This window comes from Pseudochaenichthys georgianus, unplaced genomic scaffold (assembly GCF_902827115.2).
Source record: "Pseudochaenichthys georgianus unplaced genomic scaffold, fPseGeo1.2 scaffold_422_arrow_ctg1, whole genome shotgun sequence".
Taxonomy (NCBI): Eukaryota; Metazoa; Chordata; class Actinopteri; order Perciformes; family Channichthyidae; genus Pseudochaenichthys; species Pseudochaenichthys georgianus.
The window spans coordinates 71,430-99,055 of NW_027262987.1; the positions used below are offsets into that span (position 1 = coordinate 71,430).

General features: G+C 40.4%; 1 pseudogene; it reads left to right on the top strand.

The window, feature by feature from the left end:
• Nucleotides 1–27,626, top strand: part of LOC117442390 (citron Rho-interacting kinase-like) — an 88,449-nt pseudogene that overhangs the window by 9,935 nt on the left and 50,888 nt on the right.

The window sequence follows — 27,626 nt, forward strand, 5'->3', positions numbered from 1 at the left end:
GCGAGCATCATAAACACATGACCACACACACCGGCTAGAAAACACACACAAAAACAATTAAAAATATGGTATACAAAAATAAAACGTTAAAAATAAAATATGAATAATAATAAATTATAATAATAATAATGAAATAATAATAAAATGATAATAATGATACAAAATAAAAATAATTATGGAGAGAATTGATCGTCAAAATCATAAAAATAAACAAAATGAAAGCATAAAGCTACGCAGAGTTGGGTGTAACACGTAGGAAGTTACTGTAATAATATTACTTTTGTCGGTAACGGAGTAATGTAACTTTTATAATTCAGTAATCACACTACAGTTACCCACTAACATACAGAATTACTAGATTCTCCCTTTGACAGACAAGAGGGACTTCCGCCGCAGGATTATATTTACGTAACACGTACGCGACTTGCGCGTCCACATGCGTAAACATGGCTGAGTCAGCGATAACCTTCGAGGGTGGAGGTCGGCCCATTATTTTGAGTTCGTCCGAAGAAAGGACCGGAATGTGACGGCGAGGTGCAAACTGTGTCCACGCCAGAAGCTTTTATCCACTGCTGCAAACACAACGTCAAACCCCAACAAGCACCTGCAAAGACAGCATGCTAACGAGAAGCTAATAGCTAAGGAGGACCTGTCGAGCAAAGTAAAACGATTAACACAGCGGCCGTTTCTCAATCTCGAGGAAACTGGCTTCCAAGCCAATATTTGAAGGATGCTACGTCATCGAGTGCCGCCGAAGGACTGTTCCAATCTCCAGCATACTTGGAATTCCACCGAGGCCGCGTCCTTGGTTTGGGGGTAATGTCGAGGCTGCACATGGGTAGACTTCGCGTCCTTAAAATCCCCACAATGCTTTGCGCACGGACCAATTTCCCCAAATCTGTGGCGGAAAATGTAAGGCGGGGCCTCTCGTATGACGCACACCTGCTAGCCTGTTCCACTCTTCGTTTTCCGAATGCCAAGAAGGATTCTTGCCTAGCTTCTGAAGCAAGTGACTCGGAAGACATGTGCTACCAAGCAAGCATCCTCACGATTGAGAAACGGCACCCTCCGCAGTCTGCGTGATCCGCCTGTAGGGAGGGGCGGCCCTGCGAGTAAAGTAACGCGTTAGTAACGAGTTAGTAAAGTAATATATTTCTTTTTTTGAGTAACGACCCCATCTCTGCCTATACGACACAACATAATGTCTCTGCAGGTGCCCCAGCTGGCAGGGCGATGGTTAATGCAACACATCATTCGTGATTTAATTATAGGAAGTGTAAAAAGTGACAAGACAGTATGAAGGCTGCTGGGTCGACGCGGCGTGAAGCTCTGGATTACTGTTGATGTGTAAAGAGACGGGAGGCTTACTGCACACACAGCCTTTAATTACTGAGTGTGTGTCATGCATGAGTGTCTGTGTAGAGGTGTGTGTGTCTGTGTGTGTGTGTGTGTGTCTGTGTGTGTGTGTGTGACAGTGTAGGACCACAGATAGCGAGCATGAGTAATCCTCTCGTTATGCACCACTTATTGTTTTGAATAGCAACAAGGTAACAGAAAAGCAGTCGTTTCTCTCTCAGCCTACACTAGTGCGGGTTTCCAAGCACTCAATACATTGTGCAACTGTTTCTATGGTGACGAGAGCCATGGTATACCTACGAGCGTTGAGAGCGCTGGTGCAGTGGGCAGCTCGTACTGCTGGAGGAAAATCACTGGATATAAATATATATATATATTTACCGCCCTGAAAACAGTGATCTGAGAGAGAGACTTTACTAGCTACTGTCTTTATGATTAATATGATCAGAAGTACTCAGATCTGGTACTTGAGTAAAAGTAGAAGTACTCAGATCTTGTACTTGAGTAAAGGTAGAAGTACTCAGATCTGGTATTGAGTTAAAGTAGAAGTACTCAGATCTTGAACTTGAGTAAAGGTAGAAGTACTCAGATCTTGTACTTGAGTAAAGGTAGAAGTACTCAGATATTGTACTTGAGTAAAAGTAGAAGTACTCAGATCTTGAACTTGAGTAAAGGTAGAAGTACTCAGATCTTGTACTTGAGTAAAGGTAGAAGTACTCAGATCTTGTACTTGAGTAAAGGTAGAAGTACTCAGATCTTGAACTTGAGTAAAGTTAGAAGTACTCAGATCTTGTACTTGAGTAAAGGTAGAAGTACTCAGATCTTGTACTTGAGTAAAGGTAGAAGTACTCAGATCTTGTACTTGAGTAAAGGTAGAAGTACTCAGATATTGTACTTGAGTAAAGGTAGAAGTACTCAGATATTGTACTTGAGTAAAAGTAGAAGTACTCTGATCTTGTACTTGAGTAAAGTAGAAGTACTCAGATCTTGTACTTGAGTAAAAGTAGAAGTACCAGAGTGTAGGAATACTCTGTTACAGTAAAAGTCCTGCATTCAAAATGTTCCTCAAGTGAAAGTAGAAAGTATTCTCATCAGAATATAGTGAAAGTAGCGACAGTAAAAGTAGTCGTTGTGCAGATGTAATATATCTTATATGTGCATCAAAGTTGTGCACACTTTGGCGGCTCTTGAAGCTCTCGTTGTCTTGGTAGTGGATATCATCTAGCACGCATCGCACTTTATCGCCACTTCTTTACCATGAAAGTCGACTTGTGTTTAAATGCTTTCGATGTGTTCTGCAGCAGAAGGAAATACTCCGTTTGCAACTTTGTGAGCTACAGGATAAATAGTGACTTGAGCTGATTATCTGCGGTAGATCCCCACAGACTGAGCACTCTTCTTCCTGCATACACATACAACCGTGCCACTTATTCGTCCGTGGGCCATGGGCTCAAGCACCATTGTGTTATTTGGAGATGTCCCCTTCAGGATGCTTGATCTTAACTGGGGGTTTGGAGACCAACTTGTTCTGAATGGCTGCACTCGGACGTGGGTCCAAGAGCCCTCACTGACCTCCTTCTTCTCTGTACATCTTCACTGTCCTCAAGCAATGACTCGTACACATGCAGATAAAGAGGGGGGGGACACTTTGGACAATCTCTCCTCCCTTTGATTGTGTTGAGCTCAATTGTGCAAATAAGAAGTGACGGGAATAGAATGCGGGAATGCACGAGAAAAGAAGAGAGAGAAAGTTACAGAAAGGCTGAACACAGACTTCCCCAAGAGGTTTGAAGACGTTGCTTCCTGTTTAAGCACTGAAGCCCCGGGGTGTCCCTTAGGTGGAACTGGAGGACAGTTTTGGGGGAAGGTGTCCTTCTCCTCAGCCACATCTAAATAGTACGGATTGTAAGATTGAGTCAGGACTCAGAGAGACACGAGGAGAGCTGATAGTTTATTACAAGTATCGGCCGGAGAAATTCACATCACCAGTCACAGCAGCCAGAGGTTCTGACTGCATTCTGCCCAGCCTCTCTCTCTCTCTCTCTCTCTCTCTCTCTCTCTCTCTCTCTCTCTCTCTCTCTCTCTCTCTCTCTCTCTCTCTCTCTCTCTCTCTCTCTCTCGATAGACCTTTTAACTAGCTTACAGAGAGTTAATCAACATGGAGCACTGGAGATAGCCCCAACATCTGGAGACACTGAACCACCTGTCTGTGGTGCTTAGAAGCCAGCGTTCTCACAGTCATAAAACCATTTGTGACCCAGAGTTGCCCGGTCATAGACTGAGAAATATCAACACATGACTGCATTAGCACATCTTCCTTATGGGAGATAACAGAGCCAGGGTTGGTCATAAATGTCAAACGGCAAAAAGTTAAATATCTAGGAGTAAAGACGGAAATATTCCCTCACAAAGATAATGTTAGCATGTTGCTATGTAGAGGAGAGCCTGAACAGCTGAGTGCGAGTTGTATTCTCCCTGACACTTGTTTTTTCCACACATCAGATCGCTGGTTAGACATTCGTGGTGTGAATTAGTCCCAAAGTGTATTTCACACCTCAGTATATATTGTCCGGGGGTTTTCCACATAAAGGTCAAGATGTGTGTGCCAGTAGCGCTGCTCAGGCACTAGCTGAAGGTAAATACTGACGGCAGGGTATCGGAGTAGTATTCCTCTCCGCTGAGGTGTGAGTAAAGGTGATGTTGGGCTGTGGGAAGTAGGACATCGACCTCAAAGCAATCCTTATGATTGAATCAAGGAGGGAATAGTCTGCATCTTCACATCTACGAGGATAGTGTCCTCCTCGTGCACATGATGTGTTTCTGTGTTCCCATTGGTGGATCCCAGCAGGGTGTTTACGCCGGACGAATCCAGCATTTCGTCTTGAAAAGCATCTGTCTCCCACGCTCTGTCACGCCACCGCTCTGTGTATCCTTCTCCTGCAGAAAGCTGGAGCGATTGGGGGGTTTAATCATTTCTAAATAAAAGCAATCTGTGCCGGAGCCATTAAGACCTGCGAACATATGCACAGAGACGTTTCACCGACGAGCCGCTGAGGAAACACGGGCTTCGTGTGATGGCTGTGAAACCGACTAGGGCAGGGGTGTCAAACTCAAGGCCCGGGGGCCAAATCCGGCCCGCGACTTCATTTCATGCGGCCCCTCAAGAGATTGCAAAGAATATCATATGTTTATTATACGGTTACATGCCGATTTACAGAAGCACGTTGCCCATAAACTACATTTCCAACAATGCATCTCAAATTTTACTTTTTTCTCAGAATTTGACTTTTTTTCTTCAAAATATAAATTTTTTCTCAGAATTTTTTTTTTTTTTTAAATCATTTTGTAACATTCTCAGTGAAGAGACTTGCAATGATTTGCCCTATACTTCTGCTTTTAGACATAGTTAATTATGAAGTTATTACCCTATCCGATAATAATCCAATGCAGAGGCAATAATGTCATATAATACATTATTTTATATTAAATATTTATATATGTATTTTGATATAGTCTTAAAGTTACAACCGGCCCTTTGAGTGCAGCCATAATGCTGATGTGGCCCGCGAAGAAATTGAGTTTGACAACCCTGAACTAGGGTTAGCAGGAAATCACGCTCAAGGGCCCTCAATGTCTGCACGTGTTGTGAATGCATGCAGAATGCACTGGATCTTAAGGGAAGAAAGTCAATATAGCTTTTACAATTATATCATGGGACGGGGCATCAAGTTGTTGTTTTTTTCTTGTATTTATTGACTTAATTCTTCCATTAAATGTACTTTGTTGCATATTAAAAGAAAACAAAGACAAATGGCTTGACATTTGCCTTAAATCCAAAAGCATTTTTTTAAGTACACAAATATGTACATAAATAATACTTAGAAAAACACAACTAAATAATAATAACGGAAATAATAAAGCGAGTAATTAGTAAAATAAAAAATAATAATGATGAGAATTATAATAAATACATAAATAGAAATTATAATTAAAAACGGTATAATAATAATTAAAACAATAAAACAATAATATACAAAAATATATAATAATAATAAAAACATAAAATAAAAAAATATAATTACTAATAATAGGAAATATATATTTTTATAAAAAAAACATTGAAAAAACCACAAGACAAATAACAGAAATGCATACTGGTCTACTGACATTGAGCAAGGATTTTAGTACCTATTTAACATTAAGTTACATAATTGGTTCTCCATTAAACTTGTACTTGTGTATTTCCAACCACACCTACGTTAAAAAAGCTTTTCATAATTGTAATAATATATGTTTGTGAATTCCATGTGTTTGTTTTTCATTCTGTCACTGGACTCACTTGAAAAGTATAAAACAAATATTATCCTTTTTTTGACGTCCTCAAAAACCTTGCATGATAATGTGAGTGATGAAAGTGTATCAGAGTTTCACGGTTGAATCTGTAATGTTCCCCATCCGTTCCACCGTGTGTCACCGAGCGTCTCTGCAGGATCCTTTCCTCCTGACGGGCAGGAGGTGAATCCGTTAGAGTCTAATTCCTCCTGAACAGACGTGTGCACGAAGTGACTCTGGCTGAACACAAGTGTCTCTCTCCATCAGATGGCTTTCAAACAAGCTTCTGGATGACCTGCATGGAGCTGTGTTCACGGTGTGAGCTTTGAATGTGCGTCTGGACCGTCTAAACGCATCTCTTATGAATGGCTTTGTTCCTGTAAAGCAGTGTTTCTCAAACTTGTTCACACCAAGGACACTTAACCAATAAAAAAACACTCGCGGACCACCTAACTCCAAAAATATCCAAAAACACATCGTTTTTCTAGAACAGATTACAAATCACCTGCAAATGGTACAAACAAGTGGCAACATGTGTGATGAAGGTGTTGCGCTGGGCTATATCATGCAATCGAAAGTGAAACTTAAGCTCGCTCCATTGTGGAGATATTCCCGTGAGAGTGCGGAAAACTTTTATTTATTTATTTATTTCAAATGTGAAATGTTACCAATATACTCACGGACCACTAGGGGGCGCTCACGGAACCAGTGGTCCGCGGACCACACTTTGAGAAGCACTGCTGTAAAGGATGCTCAAACTGCTTTTGGGCAGAAGGAGAGCTCTTTCCCACTTTAGACAGCTCCGCTGGAAGGGCACTTTTAAAACTGTTTCTCCATGTTAACGGAATCAAGGCTTACAAGGAGACTAAATATGAAGAGACCGTCCTATTCCAGCTTCACTAAGTGGAAAGGACACATTTTCTTAAATGTTAAATCTCCTTTTTTTTAGTATAGGGCTATTGCTCCTTCCCTTTTCTTTCCCCCCTCTATCTTCTCTTGTCTCCTTCCCTTTCCTCTCGTCTCGACTCATCTTCTCCCCTTGGCTTGTCTTGTTTCGTCTCCTCTTCCCTTGTCCCCTACCCTCCCAAAATTGCCTTTTCCTTTCACTTCCTCTGAATTCCTCTCCTCTCCTCTCCTCTCCTCTCCTCTCCTCTCCTCTCCTCTCCTCTCCTCTCCTCTCCTCCCCTTTCCTCTCCTCTCCTCTCCTCTCATCTCTCTCCTCTCATCTCTCTCCTCTCCTCTCCTCTCCTCTCATCTCTCTCCTCTCCTCTCCTCTCCTCTATTCTCTCCTCTCCTCTCTTGCTTGTTTGTGTTCTTCCCTCAAGTGAGGAGGTAAACATGTTATGCTGAAAGTGCAATAGTTTAATAAAAGGGATTTTAAAAACCAAAAAAAACCTCTCGTCTCCTCTCTCCTCTCCTCTCTCACCCAGTGGTTTCCTTGTTTCCTCTGCAGGAGTACCATGCTCAGGTGGAGGAGATGACGGTTTCTATCCGTCAGCTGGAGGAGGACCTGTCAGCTGCTCGTCGTCGTAGCGACCTGTATGAGTCTGAGCTGAAAGAGTCTCGTCAGTCCAGTGAGGATCTGAAGAGGAAGGCAGCCGAATACCAGCAGAGGATGCAGAAGGTCTGTAAAGGACCCTGAAGGCATCACGGAAACAGGGATGGTCTGTAAAGGACCCTGAAGGCATCACGGAAAACCTGCTCAAAGAGCCGTCAGTATTTACTGAGAGGGTTGACCGGAGCACCAAGGATGCTTCAGCCTGGCTGTATTGAATCGAGGGACCCTGCTTTCGATAGATTTAGAAACAGTGGTGGTTTCGATCAGTCGTTCTGGCTTGTATCTGCTTCTGGGGTTTCGAGCCTATGTTGAAACTGTATTATCTTTTTAATTTAAACGTTTCATTCTTTCATTCGATAACCCTGGGCTGTCTTTCGTTAACTGTGGGGTTCCTTCCATCTTTCCCCATGACTTTTCTTTGGGAGTTTGACTTTGTCCGATATACAGTAGGGTCATATTTGTATTCTGAATCAACTGTAAAGCCCCCTGATACAAATGTTATCAATAGAAGTTGATTGCGTAGCGCTAAAGTGCTAAAGTGCTAAAGTGCTAAAGCGCTAAAGTGCTAAAGTTCCCCTTTAAACAGTATGACCTCCATACATTAATATATAGTTTATAAGAGCTTTTAGAAGAGAGTAAACGTTTTAAGACACATAGAGACTGACCTTAACCCAAGCAGCCTCACACGGGCACCAACATCAGTCGTGTCCTCTGCAACACGCACACCAAACAGGAAGTCGAACGGTCCTAGAGATACGATGCTGACAGACGTGAAGTTATTATGTCTCCTTTTCCATGATCCCCACTACAGTGTCTCGTATCTCCACAGGTCAAAGAGCAAGGCAAAGCAGACGCGGAGGAGCAGGTCGGCAAGTTGGAGAAGGTAGACATTTAAATCCATGATATAACCTTTACTGAGATAACACACATAATCTAATCCAGCCGTCCTTTCCATCTATTGATTCGTTGTTAAATTACATTTTCATGCAATAATTGCCTTTTATCTAATGGACTGCTTTCCTCAATTGTCTTTGTCATAGACGGAACAAATCGATATCTTTTGGTTATGTACGGATGTTTCAAGACGTTGAGGCGATGAGATCTTTCACTATTTTCTGACATGTTATATAACTCACTATTCAACTATTAATCTAATAAATAACGGGCAGATTAAAGAACAATGAAAACAGTTATTAGTTGCATCACTTTCCAATCAATTGTATCAGTGTTTCCCACAGATCTGAATTCTACTTGTGGTGGTAGCCGAGAACGGGGGGGGGGGGTTACTGCAGGACAGTTAATCGATCGCAGATAGCGTCGTGGTCGCGAAATATACTTTGGCGGACGTTAATATATACAAGTGAAGTCTATGCGTGGGAAACCCTGATGATTCTGTGATAGATGAGGATGTCTAGATCAGTGTTTCTCAAACTTTTTCATAACCAATAAAAAAACACTCGTGGACCACCTAACTCCACAAATATAAAAAAAAACATCGTTTTTCTAGAACAGATTACAAATCGCCTGAAAATGCTACAAACAAGTGGCAACATGTGTGACGAAGGTGTTGCGCTGGGCTATATCATGCAATCGAAAGTGAAACTTAGGCTCGCTCCATTGCGGAGATATTCCCGCGAGAGTGCGGAAAACTTAAATTGATTAATTAATTTCAAATGTGAAATGTTACCAATATACTCACGGGCCACTAGGGGGCCACACTTTGAGAAGCACTGGTCGAGATAACGACGCTGACGAGTTAAAGTATGTTTTAACAGAGGATAATAAACTTGAATATGAATCTTCACTCATCAGAAGGACTGCTTCTGTTTTTCAGACCAACGCTGAGCAGCAGAGCAAGATCCAGGAGCTTCAAGAGAAACATACCAAGGTCTTTTCTCTGGGAACATTCATGAATAATCCATACGAGCCGATGCTCCCCGTAACTGCATGTCAACCCTCCAGATGTCTGCCTCCTCTTTGCCCCCCCTGACCCCATTCATAAATCATGAGCTTTGTCTTATCAAACGTTTCTGCCTCGTTAGCAGCACCCAAACACGTGTGCCAGTCAGTTCAGATGAATTCATGCTAAATGTCTTCTTTCTAAAAATGAATATTTAAAATAACATTATTTAAAACTTTCTGCTGGGAGAAGATGACGTTGTGATGCTGAGAATAATTATAATAAGTAATAATACATTTTATTTAGAGGCGCCTTTCAAGGACAAGGATCACATATCCATTTCTATAAAAACCTGTCTGAAAATGAGCTGATCAGATTTTGGCCACTTTGTGATGTCATCACGATGTGTTGTCTTGTGTAACCATTAGCCAATCAGCAACAAGGTACCCCCCCCCCCCCCCCCTTATCACCTGAATCTCCTCTAGAGCTCCATTGAGTTCTTTGTAACCAAATGTCTCTCAGAGGGGCGTGGGGAGGGGCTCCTCATTTTCATCTGAAGTAACAGACAGAGAATCAGCACTTTGAAAACAGGGCTGAAACAGAGGGGATTATGGGTAATGCTGCAATGATCTGTTTGGTGTTTCAGCCAATCAGAGACAGGCTCTGGATATATCTGAGACCTGTGATATATTGATGAGAAACAGTATCATAGGGGACCTTTAAAGTAAAAGTGTGGAGCTTCTTTAGTGATGTGTTCTCCGTTGCCCCCCAGTCGCTGAAGGCGAGCGCGGAGGCCTCCGATCTGCTGCAGAGCTTCAGAGCGGCTAAAGAGCGAAGTGAGAGAGAACTGGAGAGACTTCAGAACAGAGAGGAGAACAGTGACAGTCTGAGGAGACGCCTCCGAGACACTGAGGTACACACACACACACACACACACACACACACACACACACACACACACACACACACACACACACGGGAATTGGCATGAACCCGATCTGAGAGAATGTTGAGAAGTGAAAGCTCCACTCTTCAACTTCACAGCGCTCTGAGCTTAAAGTGATGCGTACATGTGTGTCTGCGTGTCTGCTCGGCTCATATGTCCTCTCGTAAACATGTTGTTGTTGTTGCACCTTCTGATCAACACTTGTGCTGCGACTGCATGAGAGCCTGTCAGAGAGCGTGACACGAGGAGCAGGTCCTCCCGAGGTCTCTGTGTTCACCGGTTTGTGAAGCTGTCCGTGTTTTGTGTTGGGGACGATTACAGATGACATTATTGTGCTTCTGAAACAAACAAAATAACGTCTCAGGCGCACGAGAAACGAAGCAGCCTTTCTGCAAAACACTTTTCTTTTCTTGTTAATATGTGGGTGATGCCGTGTTGGTGTGGGTTCGTATGGAGTGTTAACTATTATTTTAATTTAAAAAAAAATGGTGTTCTTATTTGTTTTTATTTTTGTGTTTTTATTTCTTAATTTTTTAAAATTTGTATTTATTTATTTCATTTTTTAAAATGTATTTGTATTTGTATTATTATTATTATTATTTCATTTATTTATTATTAACTTTTAGAGTTGCCCAAAAGTCACTTTCAAAAACGTTTCCCCCAACAAACAAAGATGCAGTAAATGCAAAGTAAATATGAAAAAATACAAAGAAAATCTACAACAAAAAGCTTTATTATAACTATTATTATTATTATTATTATTATTATTATTATTATTATTATTATTATTATTATTATTATTATTATTATTATTATATATTATGAATATGACGTGCTTAGTTCAGCCCCCCTGAAGACGAGGGTTATCCTCTAATAAAATGTTAAAATAAATGTGTGAGGTGTCGAACACAGAAAGGCAGTTATTAATATTATTGTTGTTGTTGTTGTTGTTGTTGTGTTATGAAGCTAATCAGTCTGCATGTGGCATTTCACTGATTGAGCGTCTCAGTAATGACTGGGACCCAGCGGCTGTCATTCCGACACAAACTGCTCGTCTGCAGGCTCTGAAACCAGCGGGCGAACTAACATCTAAATATAACATAAAGAACGAATCCATAGCCGTGTGAAGGACTCCGTCTGTGGTTACTTTATTAGGATGCATGTGTTAAGGTAACGTTAATTGTATTTGACGTCACAATGTAACACTTGCGCTAATAGTGTCACTTTGTTAAAGAAGTAAACAAAGTGCTCCTTATTATGAATAATACTTTAAAACAATAATCACAAAACGTTATTCCGCGTCTTGTGTGTTTTGATTGAATAATAGTTGTTCAGTTTATTTAAAGCAAACAACGACCACTTAGAGTAGACTATAATTACGCATCATAATAGTGATTACAATTGAATGTAAAAGATTATAATGTAGAATGAGAATGTCATTACACTACGATGCTTGCGAAGACATGTTCATATTAAGTTTGCATTTATGCAGCGTTACGTAACAGGGTAATTAATGAGGTGAGTGGTTATGAGTTCCCGTCGCACAGCACTTCACGTCAGCAGAAGACTTGTACATGTGGTGATTAGCATAGCTTAATGTGCACAGAGAGGATATATCTTCACATTCAGACGGCTCCAAAGACCTCTCACAAGGATTGAAGAGAGTTCCTTAGAGCCATTGTGACTGCGAGGAAGTCGGAGTAATGAGAAACAAACATGGCGGAGGTGACTAACAAGACGGATGGATGCAGCTGCCGCGGAACAAACCTCCAGGCTAATTAGCATCCGAACCAAATGAACCGTGACGCTGCATTTTTCAAAATGCAAGAACTCAAAGTCATGCCAGGGATGGAAGAAGTACTCAGATCCTTTCCTTAAGTTAACGTAGTAATACCACAGTGTCAAAGTACATGACGAGTTTAAGATGTAACCTAGGTAACGGTCCAGAAGTGATATGACAACATGCATATTCAAAGTCCATTAGCTATAGATGGCATCATTATAGTTTTTTAATGTTGTAACTTGCAGTGGTGGAAGTATTCAGATCCTAAGATTAAGTACATGTAGTAATACAAAATACTATGTTACAAGTAAAAGTTTAAAATGTAACTTAAAAATATGTGTGTGTGTGTGTGTGTGTTACTTCCTGTGTGCAGGATGGCAGGAAGACTCTGGAGAACCAGGTGAAGCGGCTGGAGATGGTGGAGCGTCGGGAGATTAAACTGAAGGAGGAGATCCAGACCAAATCGCAGCAGATTCAGCAGATGGCGGAGAAGATTCTGGTAACCCACCTTTCAAAACTAAAATAATTCAGAGGAGGTGTGATGAGAACACAGCTCATCACTGCAGAGGACGCGCTCTTTTACATAATAATCCTGATTATTCACCGCCTGTAAGGAAGGGGGTTCTGTTCTCTAATAATACACCTGATGCTCAAACAGAGTGACAAAGACAAGGGACTGGGCTAAGTCGGAGTGGTGAAAACAATCAGGTGCTTTGTGTTTTACTAACCACTTCTTTATCAACCTGAGTGAAATAGGGGATGGGGTTAAGGAAAGAGGTGAAGAAGGATTCATCAGGATTTAGGATAAGGGACAACACTGATACTGGGAGATGTTTGACTCCTTATTATGAAAGGAGGATGTTGCTGATCAAAAAGTCTCCTACCAACCAAATAACGCTTTAACTCTCCCAAAATACCACCTTAACTCTCCGAAAATATCACCTTAACAAACCAAATAACGCTTTAACTCTCCCAAAATACCACCTTAACTCTCCGAAAATACCACCTTAACTCTCCGAAAATACCACCTTAACAAACCAAATAACGCTTTAACTCTCCCAAAATACCACCTTAACTCCGAAAATACCACCTTAACAAACCAAATAACGCTTTAACTCTCCCAAAATACCACCTTAACTCTCCGAAAATACCACCTTAACAAACCAAATAACGCTTTAACTCTCCCAAAATACCACCTTAACTCTCCGAAAATACCACCTTAACTCTCTGAAAATACCACCTTAACAAACCAAATAACGCTTTAACTCTCCCAAAATACCACCTTAACTCTCCGAAAATACCACCTCAACTCTCCAAAAATACCACCTTAACAAACCAAATACCACCTTAACTTTCCGAAAATACCATCTTAACTCTCCGAAAATACCACCTTAACAAACCAAATAACTCTTTAACTCTCCCAAAATACCACCTTAACTCTCCGAAAATACCACCTTAACAAACCAAATAATACCACCTTCACCAATCAAATACCACTTTAACTCTCCAAAATATCACAATAACAAACCAAATAACACTTAACCTCGCCAATATACCACCTTAACCAACCAAATACCACGTTTACTCTCGAAAATACCACCTTAACTGTCCAAAATGCTACCTTAAAGGGGACCTATCATGCAAAATGCACTTTTTGATGTCTTTTATACATAAACATGTGTCCCCGGTGTGTCGGGGAACTCACGCAGCGTCAGAAAATAAAACCCTCTCTCTTCTCCTCTGTACCCAAATCTCTAAAAACGGGGGAACAGCGGAGCGGATACAGACCCACGGCCCTATCAGAAACGTTGCTATCAGAAACAATGCCCGACTAATATGGTCGGTGTTTACATTAGCATCGCTAACACTCAGAGCTAAACTGTACTGGAGAGCATGTGTGTGAAGAAGCAGGAAGTAGAAAGGAACTCACCTTGTGGTGTAACCGGCAAGAGAGAAAGCCTTTGAGCTCCAGACTGTTTCAGATCCTTGATAATCCATGATATGGCATTTCATCACTGCAGACAGTATCTGCCGGTAGAGTCTCCCGCATGAGCAGGCATAAGCTCAGCCCCTCTTTTTCATCAATTTTTAAAATCTTTATACATAAAATCAGCACTTTTGAAACAGGAAGTGAAATAGAGGGATATTTTGAGCAAAACACTTCATAGACATGTTTTTTATATATTTGTATATATCTGAGACCTATGCTATTGCCTAAAAATAGCATGATAGGTGACTTTTAACCAGCTAAATAACCCTTAACCTCTACAAAATACTACCTTAACCAACCACATATTACATTAACTCTCCAAAATACTTCCTTAACCCTCCAAAATACCACCTTATCCAACCAAATAACACTTTAACTTTCCAAAATACCACCTTAACCAACCAACCAATAATAATAATAATAATAATAATACATGACATTAATATAGCGCTTTTCCTGGTGCTCAACCCACCTTAATTGTCCAAAATACCACCATAAAATACCAATTAATACCACAACTCTCTAAAATACCATCTTAACTGTCTCCAAAACACCAACTTAACCAACCAAATAAAAACTTAACTCTCTAAAATACCACCTTAACTCTCAGAAAATACCACTTTAACCAACCAAATAAAAACTGAACTCTCCAAAATACCACCTTAACCAACCAAGTAATACCTTAACTCTCCAAAATACCACCTTAACTCTCAGAAAATACCACCTTAACCAACCAAGTAATACCTTAACTCTCCAAAATACCACCTTAACTCTCAGAAAATACCACCTTAACCAACCAAATAACACTTTAAGTATCCAAAATAGCTAAGTTACTGTCCAAACTACCACTTTAACCAACCAAATAATACCGTAACTCTCTAAATACCACCTTAACTGTATCAATGAATGTATTACTGTCTCCTACGCTCTGAAATCCCCTTTGATTTAAGTGATATAAAAACCTTTAATAACTGTATTTCTTTAAGACACCATGAGGCATATTACCAGCAGGAACTGATTGTGATTAAGTGTTCTCTGATTCAGGAGCGGTTCTTTAATGATATAATGTTTTATTCATTAACCTTACTAAACTTTTATCTGCTTTAATAAAGTCTTGAGCTTTTGAAATGTGCTTTATTTGAACTCTTATGTTTCACTTGATGGTGTTTCATCTACACAATCACTCAGGTAAACCAAACACATTGTCAATGAAACAACCCTAACCCTAAATGAGAAAGCTAAACAGTAAATATTTTTCTGCGAAAATCTAATAACTTGGTCAGAAATTGCATTAATTGCTGTTTTATTGAAAATATTTGTAATGATATCAACATTTAGAAAAGTTATTTTGTAGCTTCACTCTTCATCATCTACATGGATTGTAAATAATCACTCATACACACTTTATTTTAGTTTTCTGCGTTTGGTATCGTTTTTCTTATTTTACTTAAATTAGTTAGTATATCTTTAAGATGTTGAAGATAGAAATGTAAATTGTATGTGAAGTGTATTAGTTTTAACGCACGTGTATGATATATGTTGTGATATCATGTGTGTAAATGAGTTTTTTTCCGTTATATGGTTCCTTAGACGTTGTTTCCTGCAAATTAGGTGATTTCGGGCCCGGATACGGGTCCGTGGGGCTTAAGAGGTTGTTATTGAATTGTATGTGCTGTATGTTGTGTTGACTGCAGATGGAAATGAGCAAACTGCTATACAAAGCATCTTATCGAGATTTATGTTATTTTTGTACATGGTCCCTGACAACTAAACCAATAAACTAATCAAAATTATTTGGAAATTAGCGAGCACTAAATAGTTTAATCCAAACAAGGTGATGTAAGCGGTTTAATTGGCAACTGAATTTATATTAGTATTATTCTTTACTTCAAGAGTCAAGAAAATGTTTGTGATAAGTGGTTTCATTTTACTCTGGGAAAGCTGTAGGAACTAGAGCAGTGGTTCCCAACCTGGGGGGCGCGCCCACCTTGGGGGGGGGGCGCCAAAGATCGCAGGGGGGGGGGGGGGGGGGCGCCAGGCCTCAGATGATTTGAGGCCAAATATCATATTTAGATTTATTTTTATTTTTATTTTTTTTATTTTTTACATATAATTGTAACGCAATACATGATTGTCACTAAAAGCCTTGTCTATACATTACAATAAAATATAAAAAATAATTGATTAATTCATTTGAATACAAATTCAAGTTAGTATTAAAGGCATAAAAAGACAGAAATGTATAATTCTTTCTTTAATAGAAATGTTTCTTCTGGCCAAACCAGGCTTTTCTGGATAAGCGCATTTTTAAAAAACAGTCATTGTCCATGCCGGTTTCAGTTGGATTATTTGTCAGTTGCTCCGATCAGATCGGTCTCCTCCATTTTGTAGATTATTTACGACTATTGAATCCACATAAACACATCGGCAAAATCCGGCTTACTTTGAGCACGTGTTTTAAACAGTTTAATCCCTTTGTGAATTGTTTCCACTTCCGCGCCGTCCTTTCATTTCTTCATACAGCGGGAATCCAAGTTAATTAATCCCGAGTCCAACAACCATCAAAGTCGCTCCAATAGTGCTCCTTAATTACGCTTTTATCCTCCTTTAACAAAATACTTCACAGGCATCCAGTTTGTGACAGTAGTTTAAGCATTTTGAGACTTTTAAACTTTAATTAACGCTGATGCCCCCCCCCCTTGTGTGTGCGGGGGGGGGGGGCGCAACTTCCAACAGGAGTCATTTGGGGGGGCTCTTGGGAAAAAAGGTTGGGAAGCCCTGAACTACTGAACTAGAGGATATTGAAGCAAAAGCAGTACCTGCATATGTATCTGTAATCGGATAAAAGAGTATTTGTATGACCTTATTCTGATTTAAATTGGTGTGTGTTTGTGTAGGTGCTGGAGGAGAATCTGAGAGAGACTCAGGGCACCTCGCAGCGTTTAGAGACTCATCTGAAGCAGAAGGAGAAGCTGTATGAAGACAAGATAAAGGTGACATCTCCACATAAATAAATATAAATAAATACATATCCACAGGCATAGGGAGACAAGTGTGCAGTGCTCTGTGCTATAGCAATATGTCGAGAAAGGGTAGCACACATTATTATATATGATATCAGGGAATAACAGCAGTTTTTTCAATGCTTTAGCTCGAAACTCAATTTCGTCGCGGGCCACATCAGCATTATGGTTGCACTCAAAGGGCCGGTTGTAACTTTAAGACTATATAAAAATACATATATAAATATTTAATATATATAAAATAATGTATTATATGACATTATTGCCTCTGCGTTGGATTATTATGGGATAGGGTAATAACTTCATAATTAACTACGTCTGAAAGCAGAAGTCCGGGGCAAGTAAATGCAATTCTCTTCAGTGAGAATGTCACAAAATGATTTTAAAAGAAAAGCCACATTCTGAAGAAAAAAAGAGTAAAGTAAAAGTAGTCGTTGAGCAGATTGGTCCATCTCAGAATAATATATATGATATGTTTTATAATGATTGATCATGAAAGTGTTCTCAAAGCTGGTGAAGTTGCAGCTAGTCTGAAGTACTTTGTAGACTGCAGGGTAGCTGGTGGAGGTGCAGCTAGTCTGAAGTACTTTGTAGACTGCAGGGTAGCTGGTGGAGGTGCAGCTAGTCTGAAGTACTTTGTAGACTGCAGGGTAGCTGGTGGATTTACTCCAGGTGGAACTAAAGTCTGATTCAACACTTATATTTCACATCATTCATCCAGATCTGTGAAGTAACTAAAGGTATTAAATACATGTAGTGGAGTAAAAGTACACCATGTACCTCTGAACTGTAGAGGAGAAGAAGTACGAAGTAGCAAAACATTTAAATACTTAAATAAAGTACAAGTATCTCAAAATTGTACGCAAGTATAGTACTTGAGTTTATGAACTTAGTTACTTTACACCACTGGCTATACAGATAGAAAGACTCAGCCTTGCACAGAGGCATGACAATACATTTTCAAAATGCTCAACAGCCAAAATTATAAACTGACTGCTACACAATTAAAATAAATGCTTTTATATATTTCTATGAGATGTGACTCTTTGGCGTTTCTGTTATTACTAACTGCTGCTTTAGTTGTTCTGACTGCTAACATCCTGTTATTCCTCATTTTAAAGCCGATATCCCGTGGGGTCGGGGGGCTCGGGTCCTTGTCACCTTTTCCATACCTGATGAGTTTGCATCCCGACAAGACTAGGAGTGTTAAAACACCCAAACATGCACACGTATCTTATTCTAGTAGAGATGAGAGAACAAGGTCTAATGTCGTGAACGAAATGATCAAGTCAAAGCTTCAGTATTTTATCTTATGTAACACATTTAGTTCAATAATTAATCTTGAATTACTAATAACTCTAAAGAAGGCAAAACGTGGATAAGGCAAATACTCATCCAAAGTGTGTGTGTGTGTGTGTGTGTTTGTGTGTGTGTGTGTGTGTGTGTGTGTGTGTGTTTGTGTGTGTGTGTGTGTGTGTGTGTGTGTGTGTGTGTGTGTGTGTGTGTGTGTGTGTGTGTGTGTGTGTGTGTGTGTGTGTGTGTGTGTGTGTGTGTGTGTGTGTGTGTGTGTGTGTGTGTGTGTGTGTGTGTGTGTGTGTGTGTGTGTGTGTGTGTGTGTGTGAGCAGCTTGTCTGTTCAAGGTTTAAATGTTTATGAGAAACAATTCGTAGCTTAGACTGAACGCGAAGGAAACTAGACTGGAATTTTTTTTTTTTTTTTTAAGAAATCAAAACAGCTGGGTGAATACTCTCTTTATGGTATTTAAATTGGGCGAGTAGAACCCCTTCATGGATTTGTGATACTGATCTCTGTCTGTTTGGATTTGGAAGTCTCATGATTTATCGTGTGGGCTCGTGAAGGAGAGGCCCAGGGAAAACAACATCCATCTTGGAACTGCAATTACTGATCTTAAAGAGATTGCAACATTATACCATTTAAACACATTTATTATGCACACAATAAAAACCTCAACAAGTATATTGATCCTGGCTTAACCAGCGACCTTTCCTCTATTGTTCATAAGCTCAGTATTTAACAACTATCAGAATTGTAGTAATGTCTGTATAGACCAATTGTACTAGAAATAATTTGAAGCAGTTTAATAAAGAATGTTAAACTATATTTAAACTGTAATTGAACTTCAACGTATATCAATGATCTGATTCCAGTGGCCAGTTGGAACAGACAATCAACAACGTTTCCATTTTGCAGCAACAAAAGGTTTCAACCACAATTATGTCTGAGTCTGGTTCTGTCTGCTTTGTTTCGGAATGTGTTCAATACATTACGTTTTTATTCATTATTGCCATACAATACATAGATTAAGAATAAATGAAACAAATAATACAACATTGACCTATTTGAGCAGACAGATTTTTTGCAACCCTGATTTCCTCAGGCCGGTCTTTACGACCCGCAGTGATGCCTCTGAGGGTCCCGGGTGTCAGACAGACGCAGGACACAAAAACACTCTTTTGCTATTTATTTTCCTTTTGCAGCTCATTTATATTACAATGTATAATTTACCTTTACATCTTTACATTATTTATTTTTCTCAAGTCATTTACTTTTGGTGAGATAACTAAAGTGTAGTTCATTTTACCCTGGCTGTGGACTGATTCATTATTAGTTGTTACAAAGCATACACAAGACGGCGGGTACACAAAACAAACATGAACTTTAAACACCAGCGTGACAGCAAAGTTCATCCAGCTGAATTTAGTCCGAATTAGGAGGTTTCAGAGCGGGTAGGGAATTATATAAATGCAGCACCTACTCGCGCATCCACCCTTGTACAAGTGCTAAGATCGTGCCTGAAGACCGTCCAAAAGCGATAACTAGCTTATCCTCTTGCGACACCACTAGTTAGTGGCGCTATGATCCCCCGACCAGGAGAACATAGACTTTTTTTCGCTACCTCCAAAAACAGCCCAGTTAACTGTAGTCCTACACGACCAGCCTATACACCCGCCATCGAGTTCATCCCAACGATGAAGCACAGTTTTGATTCTACGCTTGCCTGCCACTGCCCACCTGTGATCAATTAGCCTATAATTGTATGTATGGATTGCCACCAGCTGAATCCAGCGAAGTAGGGAACGCTTCCAAGCAACGTAGGAAATGTTCCTCCAGCAGAGTAGAGAGCTGTGGCACATCGGGCGATGCACGCACCTCGCGCTGCCCCGGCCTTGCCAGCAATGTAGAAGACGGTCACAAACAACGAGTGCTTTTAGACCATCTCGTTTTTAATAGAGACGGCGGTGGTGTGAGTTAAAGCTTATAGACAAAATCTGTGACTTTCTTCCTCTCAGCTGCACGGCTGCTGCTGGAGCCGTGCTCACAGAGGCGATAGGGGGAATATCTCGGGCTGCTTATTTTTAACTGCTGTGTTGGCCGCTGAAACCCCCAGAATTCGGCGATTTGTCCAATACAAATCTTTACAAAGCTTTCATACAGAAGCTCCACTTTACTGATGTATTTCTTTAAGGTTACTCTGAACATAAGCTGTGCGTGTTTGTATGGTAATTTCGTCCCAAGCAGCCTGCACAGAGGCAATCAGCCAAATGTTCATTAACCAAAATGAAACACAACCGCTCAGTTTCACAGGTACTTTTAGGATACCGTCAATCACAGATTCTGGCAAGGCAATGTCCAAATGTGGATTTGAAATTACACTTACCAGTCTCTGAAGATATGTTGGTATCCTGCCGACAACGCCAATTTGTAAGGGAAACTTCACAAAGAATGTCACAAAATGATTTTTAAAAGAAAAGCCACATTCTGAAGAAAAAAAGAAGACATTTTGAAAAAAAAGTTAAATTCTAAGAAAAAAGGCATATTTGAGATGCATTGTGGGACATGTAGTTTATGGGCAACGTGCTTCTGTAAATCGTCCTGTCACCGTATAATAAACATATTATATTCTTTGTTGTCCGACGTTATTCCAATAATTGAGAATTTATGATATATTTGTAAGGGAAACTTCTGCTTCAATGGAGAGTCAGGACTCAGAGAGACACGGGACGAGCAGGAGTTCCGATGTCAAACACTGGGATTTAATACAAGCATCGGCCGGAGAATTTCACATCACAAGTCACACAGTCAAAGGTTCTGACTGCACGGGTGGGTTGCCATGTCAATTCTGATCCCCCCTCATCTTGGCAGACCCTTTAACTAGCTTCACTAAGAGTCAACCCACATATTGGGGGAAGGTGTACGTGACCACCTGGAGGCACTGAATCACTTATCTGACTCTATGGCTGTGTGATCGAGAGTTGACCGGTCATACAACTGATAATATCCACAATAGCTGAGACTTCCCATTCCTTAAGACAGATAACAGACTTCGTCGTAAATGTCAACAGGCCGAAAGGTCAAATATCTTAAGTAAAGACAAAATTAATCCCTAATAATAATGAAGTTAAAAACCCTCTGATTTTTCTCGCCAGTTGGTCATGCATGTGTCTGTATAACAACACCGCACCTGTATTTGTTTTTATCTCCTCGCTAATTACAAATTAATACTAGCATTCAAATGTATAATTATCCATAGGTTTATATTGTGATTAATAGAATTCGGCACTAGGAATAGATATTTAACCCAAGCCAACGCCGTGCATCTTAACTCCAAACAAGGAAACCTTTCATGATAAATTCAGCTGAAATCACTTACGAGCACTTTGTCTGTTCAGCCTATTTTAAATACACTTAGGTTGGCATTGTTTTCATCATGACTGTAGATTTTTAAACCCACTGTCTGTCTACACTGCCTGTGTTTTAACATTTGTTTTGTTTTATTGTTCTGTTTTTAATTACAATGTCCAGTACTGTATGTTGCATGTTTTTATTTGATTGTATTTACTTGTTTAAAGTGAAATCTGTCTTTGGGTCGACTTGCAAAATCTGTCCAGGGACTTCAGAGGAAAGCAGATCTGTTGATGAATGTGCACTGTCCCTGTTAAATAAATGAAATAAAGACTCCAACAGACGCTGGCTAACAGACTCACTGGTTTAGTGTAGTACTTCTCAAACTTGTTTCAGTAACGTACCCCCTGACCGACCCCGAACATCTTTGATAGAAAAAGCCTATAAACATAATTACATTACATTGCATTTAGCTGACGCTTTTATCCAAAGCGACTTACAATAAGTACATTCGACCAGGAAGACACAACCTTGAAGAAAACAGAATCATATAAGTACATCAGGTTTCAAAGAGCCAATCGTTTCAAGTGCTACTCAACTGGCTTTAGATCAGCCAGTCCTTTATTAGTATATAAGTTCTTTGTTAATAGTTCTATCGCTCAGATAATGAAGAACAACAAAATAAGTTACCATAGCTATGCAGATGACACACAGATTTACGTAACAATTTCACCAGGAGACTATGCTCCAATTCAAACACTGAGTAAGTGCATCGAACAAATCAATGACTGGATGTGTCAGAACTTTCTCCAATTAAACAAAGATAAAACTGAGGTAATGGTTTTTGGAGCCAAGGCAGAACGTATAAAAGTGAGCGCTGAGCTTCAGTCTGCAATGTTCAAACCAACAGATAAAGCCAGAAATCAAGGTGTAGTCATGGACTCTGACCTGAGTTTCAACAGTCACATTAAAACAGTTACTAAATCAGCCTACTATCACCTAAAGAATATATCTAGGATTAAAAGACTAATGTCACAGCAGGATCTGGAAGAACTTGTCCATGCTTTTATCTTCAGTAGACTCAACTACTGCAATGGTGTCTTCACAGGTCTCACTAAAAAATCTATTAGAAAGCTGCAGCTGATTCAGAACGCCGCTGCTCGAGTCCTCACTGACACTAAGAAAGTGGATCACATCACTCCTGTTCTGAAGTCTTTACACTGGCTTCCTGTGTGTCAAAGAATAGATTTCTAAATACTGCTGCTGGTTTATAAAGCACTGAATGGTTTAGGCCCAAAATACATTACTGACCTCCTGCTAAATGATGAACCATCAGATCTCTCAGGTCTTCAGGGACTGGTCAGCTTTCTGTCCCCAGAGTCAGAACTGAACATGGAGAAGCAGCGTTCAGTTATTATGCTCCAAACATCTGGAACAAACTCCCAGAAACCTGCAGGTCCGCTGCAACTCTGACTACTTTTAAATCCAGGCTGAAGACTTTTCTTTTTGTCGCTGCTTTTAATTGAACTATTCATATTTTAGACTGCACTGTAACTTTTATCCATGTATTTTTTTCTTAATGTTTATTTGATTAGCTTTTCTTTTTTAATGCTTAATGTCTTTCATTTTTTTTTTTTTTTTGTAAAGCACTTTGAATTGCCTTGCGTTGAAAAGTGCTCTATAAATAAACTTGCCTTGCCTTGCCTTGCCTTGCCTTGCCTTGCTCGAGGTGGAGTCGAAAGAGATGAGTTTTCAGTCTGCGCCGGAAGGTGTGTAAGCTATCTGCTTTCCTGATGTCAATGGGAGCTCATTCCACCATCTTGGAGCCAGGATAGCAAACCCACGTGTTTCTGCTGATGGGAACTTGGGTCCCCCTCGCAGCGAGCCGTTTGGTTGATGCAGAGCGTAGAGCACGCGCTGGGGTGTACGGTTTAACCATGTCCTGGATGTAGGAAGGGCCAGATCCATTCGCAGCATGGTACGCAAGTACCAGTGTCTTGAAGTGGATTCTAGCAGTTACCGGAAGCCAGTGGAGGGAGCGGAGGAGCGGCGTGGTGTGGGAACATTTAGGAAGGTTGAAGACCAGACGAGCCGCTGCATTCTGGATGAGCTGCAGAGGTCGGATGGCACATGCAGGTAGACCAGCCAGGAGGGAGCTGCAGTAGTCTAGGCGTGAGGTGACGAGAGCCTGGACCAGAACCTGCGTCGCTTTCTGGGTCAGCTGGGGACGTATCTTCCTGATGTTGTAAAGCGTGTATCTGCAGCAGCGGGTTGTAGCAGCTATGTTTGCAGTGAAGCACAGGTTGTTATCTAGGATCACACCCAGATTCCTTGCAGTCTGAGTCGGGGAAACAACAGAGGGGCCGATGTTGATAGTTAGGTCAAGAGAGGGACAATCTTTTCCCGGAAGGAAAAGCACTTCAGTTTTGTCAAGGTTGAGCTTGAGGTGATGAGCGGACATCCACTGAGAGATGTCAGCTAGACAAGCAGAGATGCGTGCGACCACCTGGGTCTCTGAGCGGGGAAAGGACAGGATTAATTGGGTGTCGTCAGCGTCGCAGTGGTATGAAAAACCATGCGGGCTAATGACTGATCCGAGCGAGTTTGTGTACAAGGAGAAGAGGAGGGGACCAAGAACAGAGCCCTGAGGGACCCCTGTAGTTAATTGACAAGGGTCGGACTCGGACCCTCTCCAAGTTGCCCTGTAGGTACGGTCTTTGAGGTATGAGGTGAGGAGGGAAAGTGCAGAGCCTGAAACTCCAAGTTCTTGGAGAGTGCGAAGGAGGATCTGATGATTCACCGTGTCGAATGCAGCAGACAGGTCCAACAGGATGATGACAGAGGAGAGGGAGGCTGCTTTGGCAGTGTGCAGTTCCTCAGTGACAGCAAGGAGGGCAGTTTCTGTGGAGTGACCTGCCTTGAAACCAGACTGGTGCGGATCCAGAAGGTTGTTCTGATGGAGATAGCAGGAGAGTTGTCTAAAGACAGCGCGTTCAAGTGTTTTAGACAGGAACGGGAGGAGAGAGACAGGCCTGTAGTTTATAACATCAGACGGGTTGAGAGTGGGTTTCTTCAGGAGAGGGTTTACTCTCGCCTCCTTGAGACTGTTTGGAAAGAGACCAGAAGTTAGAGAAGTGTTGATGAAATGGGTGAGAAACGGTAGAATATCAGGAGCGATAGTCTGAAGGAGGTTTGAAGGGATAGGGTCCAGAGGACAGGTGGTAGGACGGGCAGAGGTAATGAGGGTAAGAACCTCACTTGGAGAGAGAGGGGAAAAGGAGGTTAGTGTGTGGGTGGAAGGAGGGTCAGGTGACCCGGCGGTGAGTAAAGGTGAGTCAGAAAAAGAAGAGCGAATATCATCAACCTTTTTTTCAAAGTGGTTAACAAAGTCGCTTGACAGAAGGGAGGAGGGGGAAGTTACAATATAGTGATGTTCCATCAGTGTGTGATTTATTAACTCCTTCATGCATGAATTACAACAAACTAAGGATTGTTTCATCTTTGTGCATGAAAAAAAAGAACACATACATAACGATTATTCCAAGGAGTTTTTCAATTGAAGTAATATATATGTTTAACAAACCAATGAACAAAATTATATATTATGAAAAACTATAAAATACAATACACACATTTGACATGAGGACCCCCTTGGTGGTTCTCGAAATATTTGATATACAATTGTGTTTTCTATTTCACATATTGTACTAAGATTCTTTTTGTAATCATGCACAGTATTTTTTTTAATTAAACTTTTATTTATTTTTTTATCTCACGTACCCCCTGCAGTACCCCAACGTACCCATAGGGGTCCGCGTACCCCCATTTGAGAATCACTGGTTTAGAAGGTCATATCAGCGCTGCTGTAGTATGTGTGTGTGTGTGTGTGTGTGTGTGTGTGTGTGTGTGTGTGTGTGTGTGTGTGTGTCCTCTTCATGCTGCTCTCCGTGCTGTTAAGTGACTGGTTCTGTGGTTCTGTGGTCCTGAGCAGGTGTTGGAGGTCCAGATGAAAGCGGACATGGCCGATAAGGAGATGCTGGAGTCGAGTCAGACTAAGATTGAGGAGGAGGTGAGCGACAAGTGCAGCGTCATCAGCGACCAGAAGGCGGTAAGAACTGAGACTATCAACATTTATCACACTGACACACACTCCTGCAGAGAGGAGAGAAGAACTCACGTCCTAAACTGAAGGAAGAATAGAAATACGTTGGTCTTAGAATACTCCCTAACAAGTACACATCTGAATTCAAAATATAACTTAAGTAGAAATATAGAAGTATCATCAACAAAAGTAAAAGTACACTTTGTTTTGAATGGCTCTTTTAGAGGAGTTTTATTACTACAGGATATTTATTAAACAGATACTCATAGTTTTTCAGTTTTTTAAAGTTGTTATTCGTCAATGTCGAGCAAATGTTGGATACTTTATGTACTACCAAGTACACTATTAGTATATATGTATCAGAAAAAGTACACTATTTCCCTCTTAGATGCAGTGGAGAAGGCAGAAAATGAAAGTAAATAAATAAGTGCAATTACCTGAAATACTTCCTCAAAACCTTAACCTGAGTAAAGTTAGAAATGGTCTTAGAATACTTCATTACTCCGAACTAGGTGAGTAGATGTAGTATCAGCTAAATGTACTTAAAATATAAAAATTAAAATACTTATAGAATGTTTTTCTTAAGTTTAAATAAAAACATTTTAAATACTGTGTTGATTTTTAGGACAGTACTACGTTCTATCAGATAAGTATATCATGTGTTTTTATATGTAAGACGTAGCTAGTAACTATTAGTGTCAAATCAATGTAGTGGAGTAAAAGTACAACACTTTTATTTGCCTCCAAAATCGAGTGGTATGAAGTGTGTGTAGCATAAAAAGGAACCGGACCCCCACTGGATCTCTTATTGTACATCACAGAATAATGAGCCTCGCCGTGAACATAATGAAAGCCGGTGATGTGATCTTTCTTGATGCTTCCTTTGAGGATGTGATGATCTGTGTGCAGACCATCAATGCGATGGACTCTAAGATGAGCAGTCTGGAGCAGAGGATCTCCGAGCTCTCTGAGGCCAACAAGCTGGCAGCCAACAGCAGCATCTACACCCAGAAAAACATGTAAGTCCTGCAAGTACGATTAGTCAGCAAAAATAAATATCCAGCTATTGTGATCGTCTGTTAATCGCTGAAGTAATGTTTCATGCAAACATGTCAGTAACTGCAGGTTTCAACCGTTGACAGTTGGAAAGTTCCAGTATTTAAGCGCCATTTATTGTCATTTTGCACCACAACAAAAAGCAGTTGTGGCTTAGATCATTATGATGCACAAGAAAAACATTAAAAAGTGATAACCCTGAAGTAGTAGGAGTGAAATTAGGTGAATAGAGTGGTGCAGGAACGAGTCCTAAAACCCGGAGGTGAGTTAGCATTGTACCACTTCCTGTTCCCTCGTCTCAGCCAATGGGATCGCTCCATAGGATTTTGGAAAATAGCTCGAAATAAGAGCCTGTTTGATAAATGCACGTTTTGTTCATAATCTCCACATGTCTACCAGACATACTGGAATACTCTTCCAGTTGAACTTAAAACCTGTACTGATTTTAACTCATTTTCTTATGGGGCAAAAAAAAAAGATATTAATGCCAACATTAATTACACTGTAATCTGAGTTTTTTTTTTATTTGAACTGTATTGTCATACTATATCTTAGATATTTGATTTAAGTGTATTTGAAGTGTAAGGCAAGGCAAGGCAAGGCAAGGCAAGTTTATTTATATAGCACTTTTCAACACAAGGCAATTCAAAGTGCTTTACAAAAAATGAAAGACATTCAGACAAAGGCATTTAAAATCAGTCATTTAAAAGAAAAGCTAATAAAAGAAACATTAAAAGAAAAAGTTACATGGATAAAAGTTAGAGTGCAGTTTAAGATGTGAATAGTTCAATTAAAAGCAGCGACAAAAAGAAAAGTCTTCGGCCTGGATTTGAAAGTAGTCAGAGTTGCAGCGGACCTGCAGGTTTCTGGGAGTTTGTTCCAGATACTTGGAGCATAATAACTGAACGCTGCTTCTCCATGTTTAGTTCTGACTCT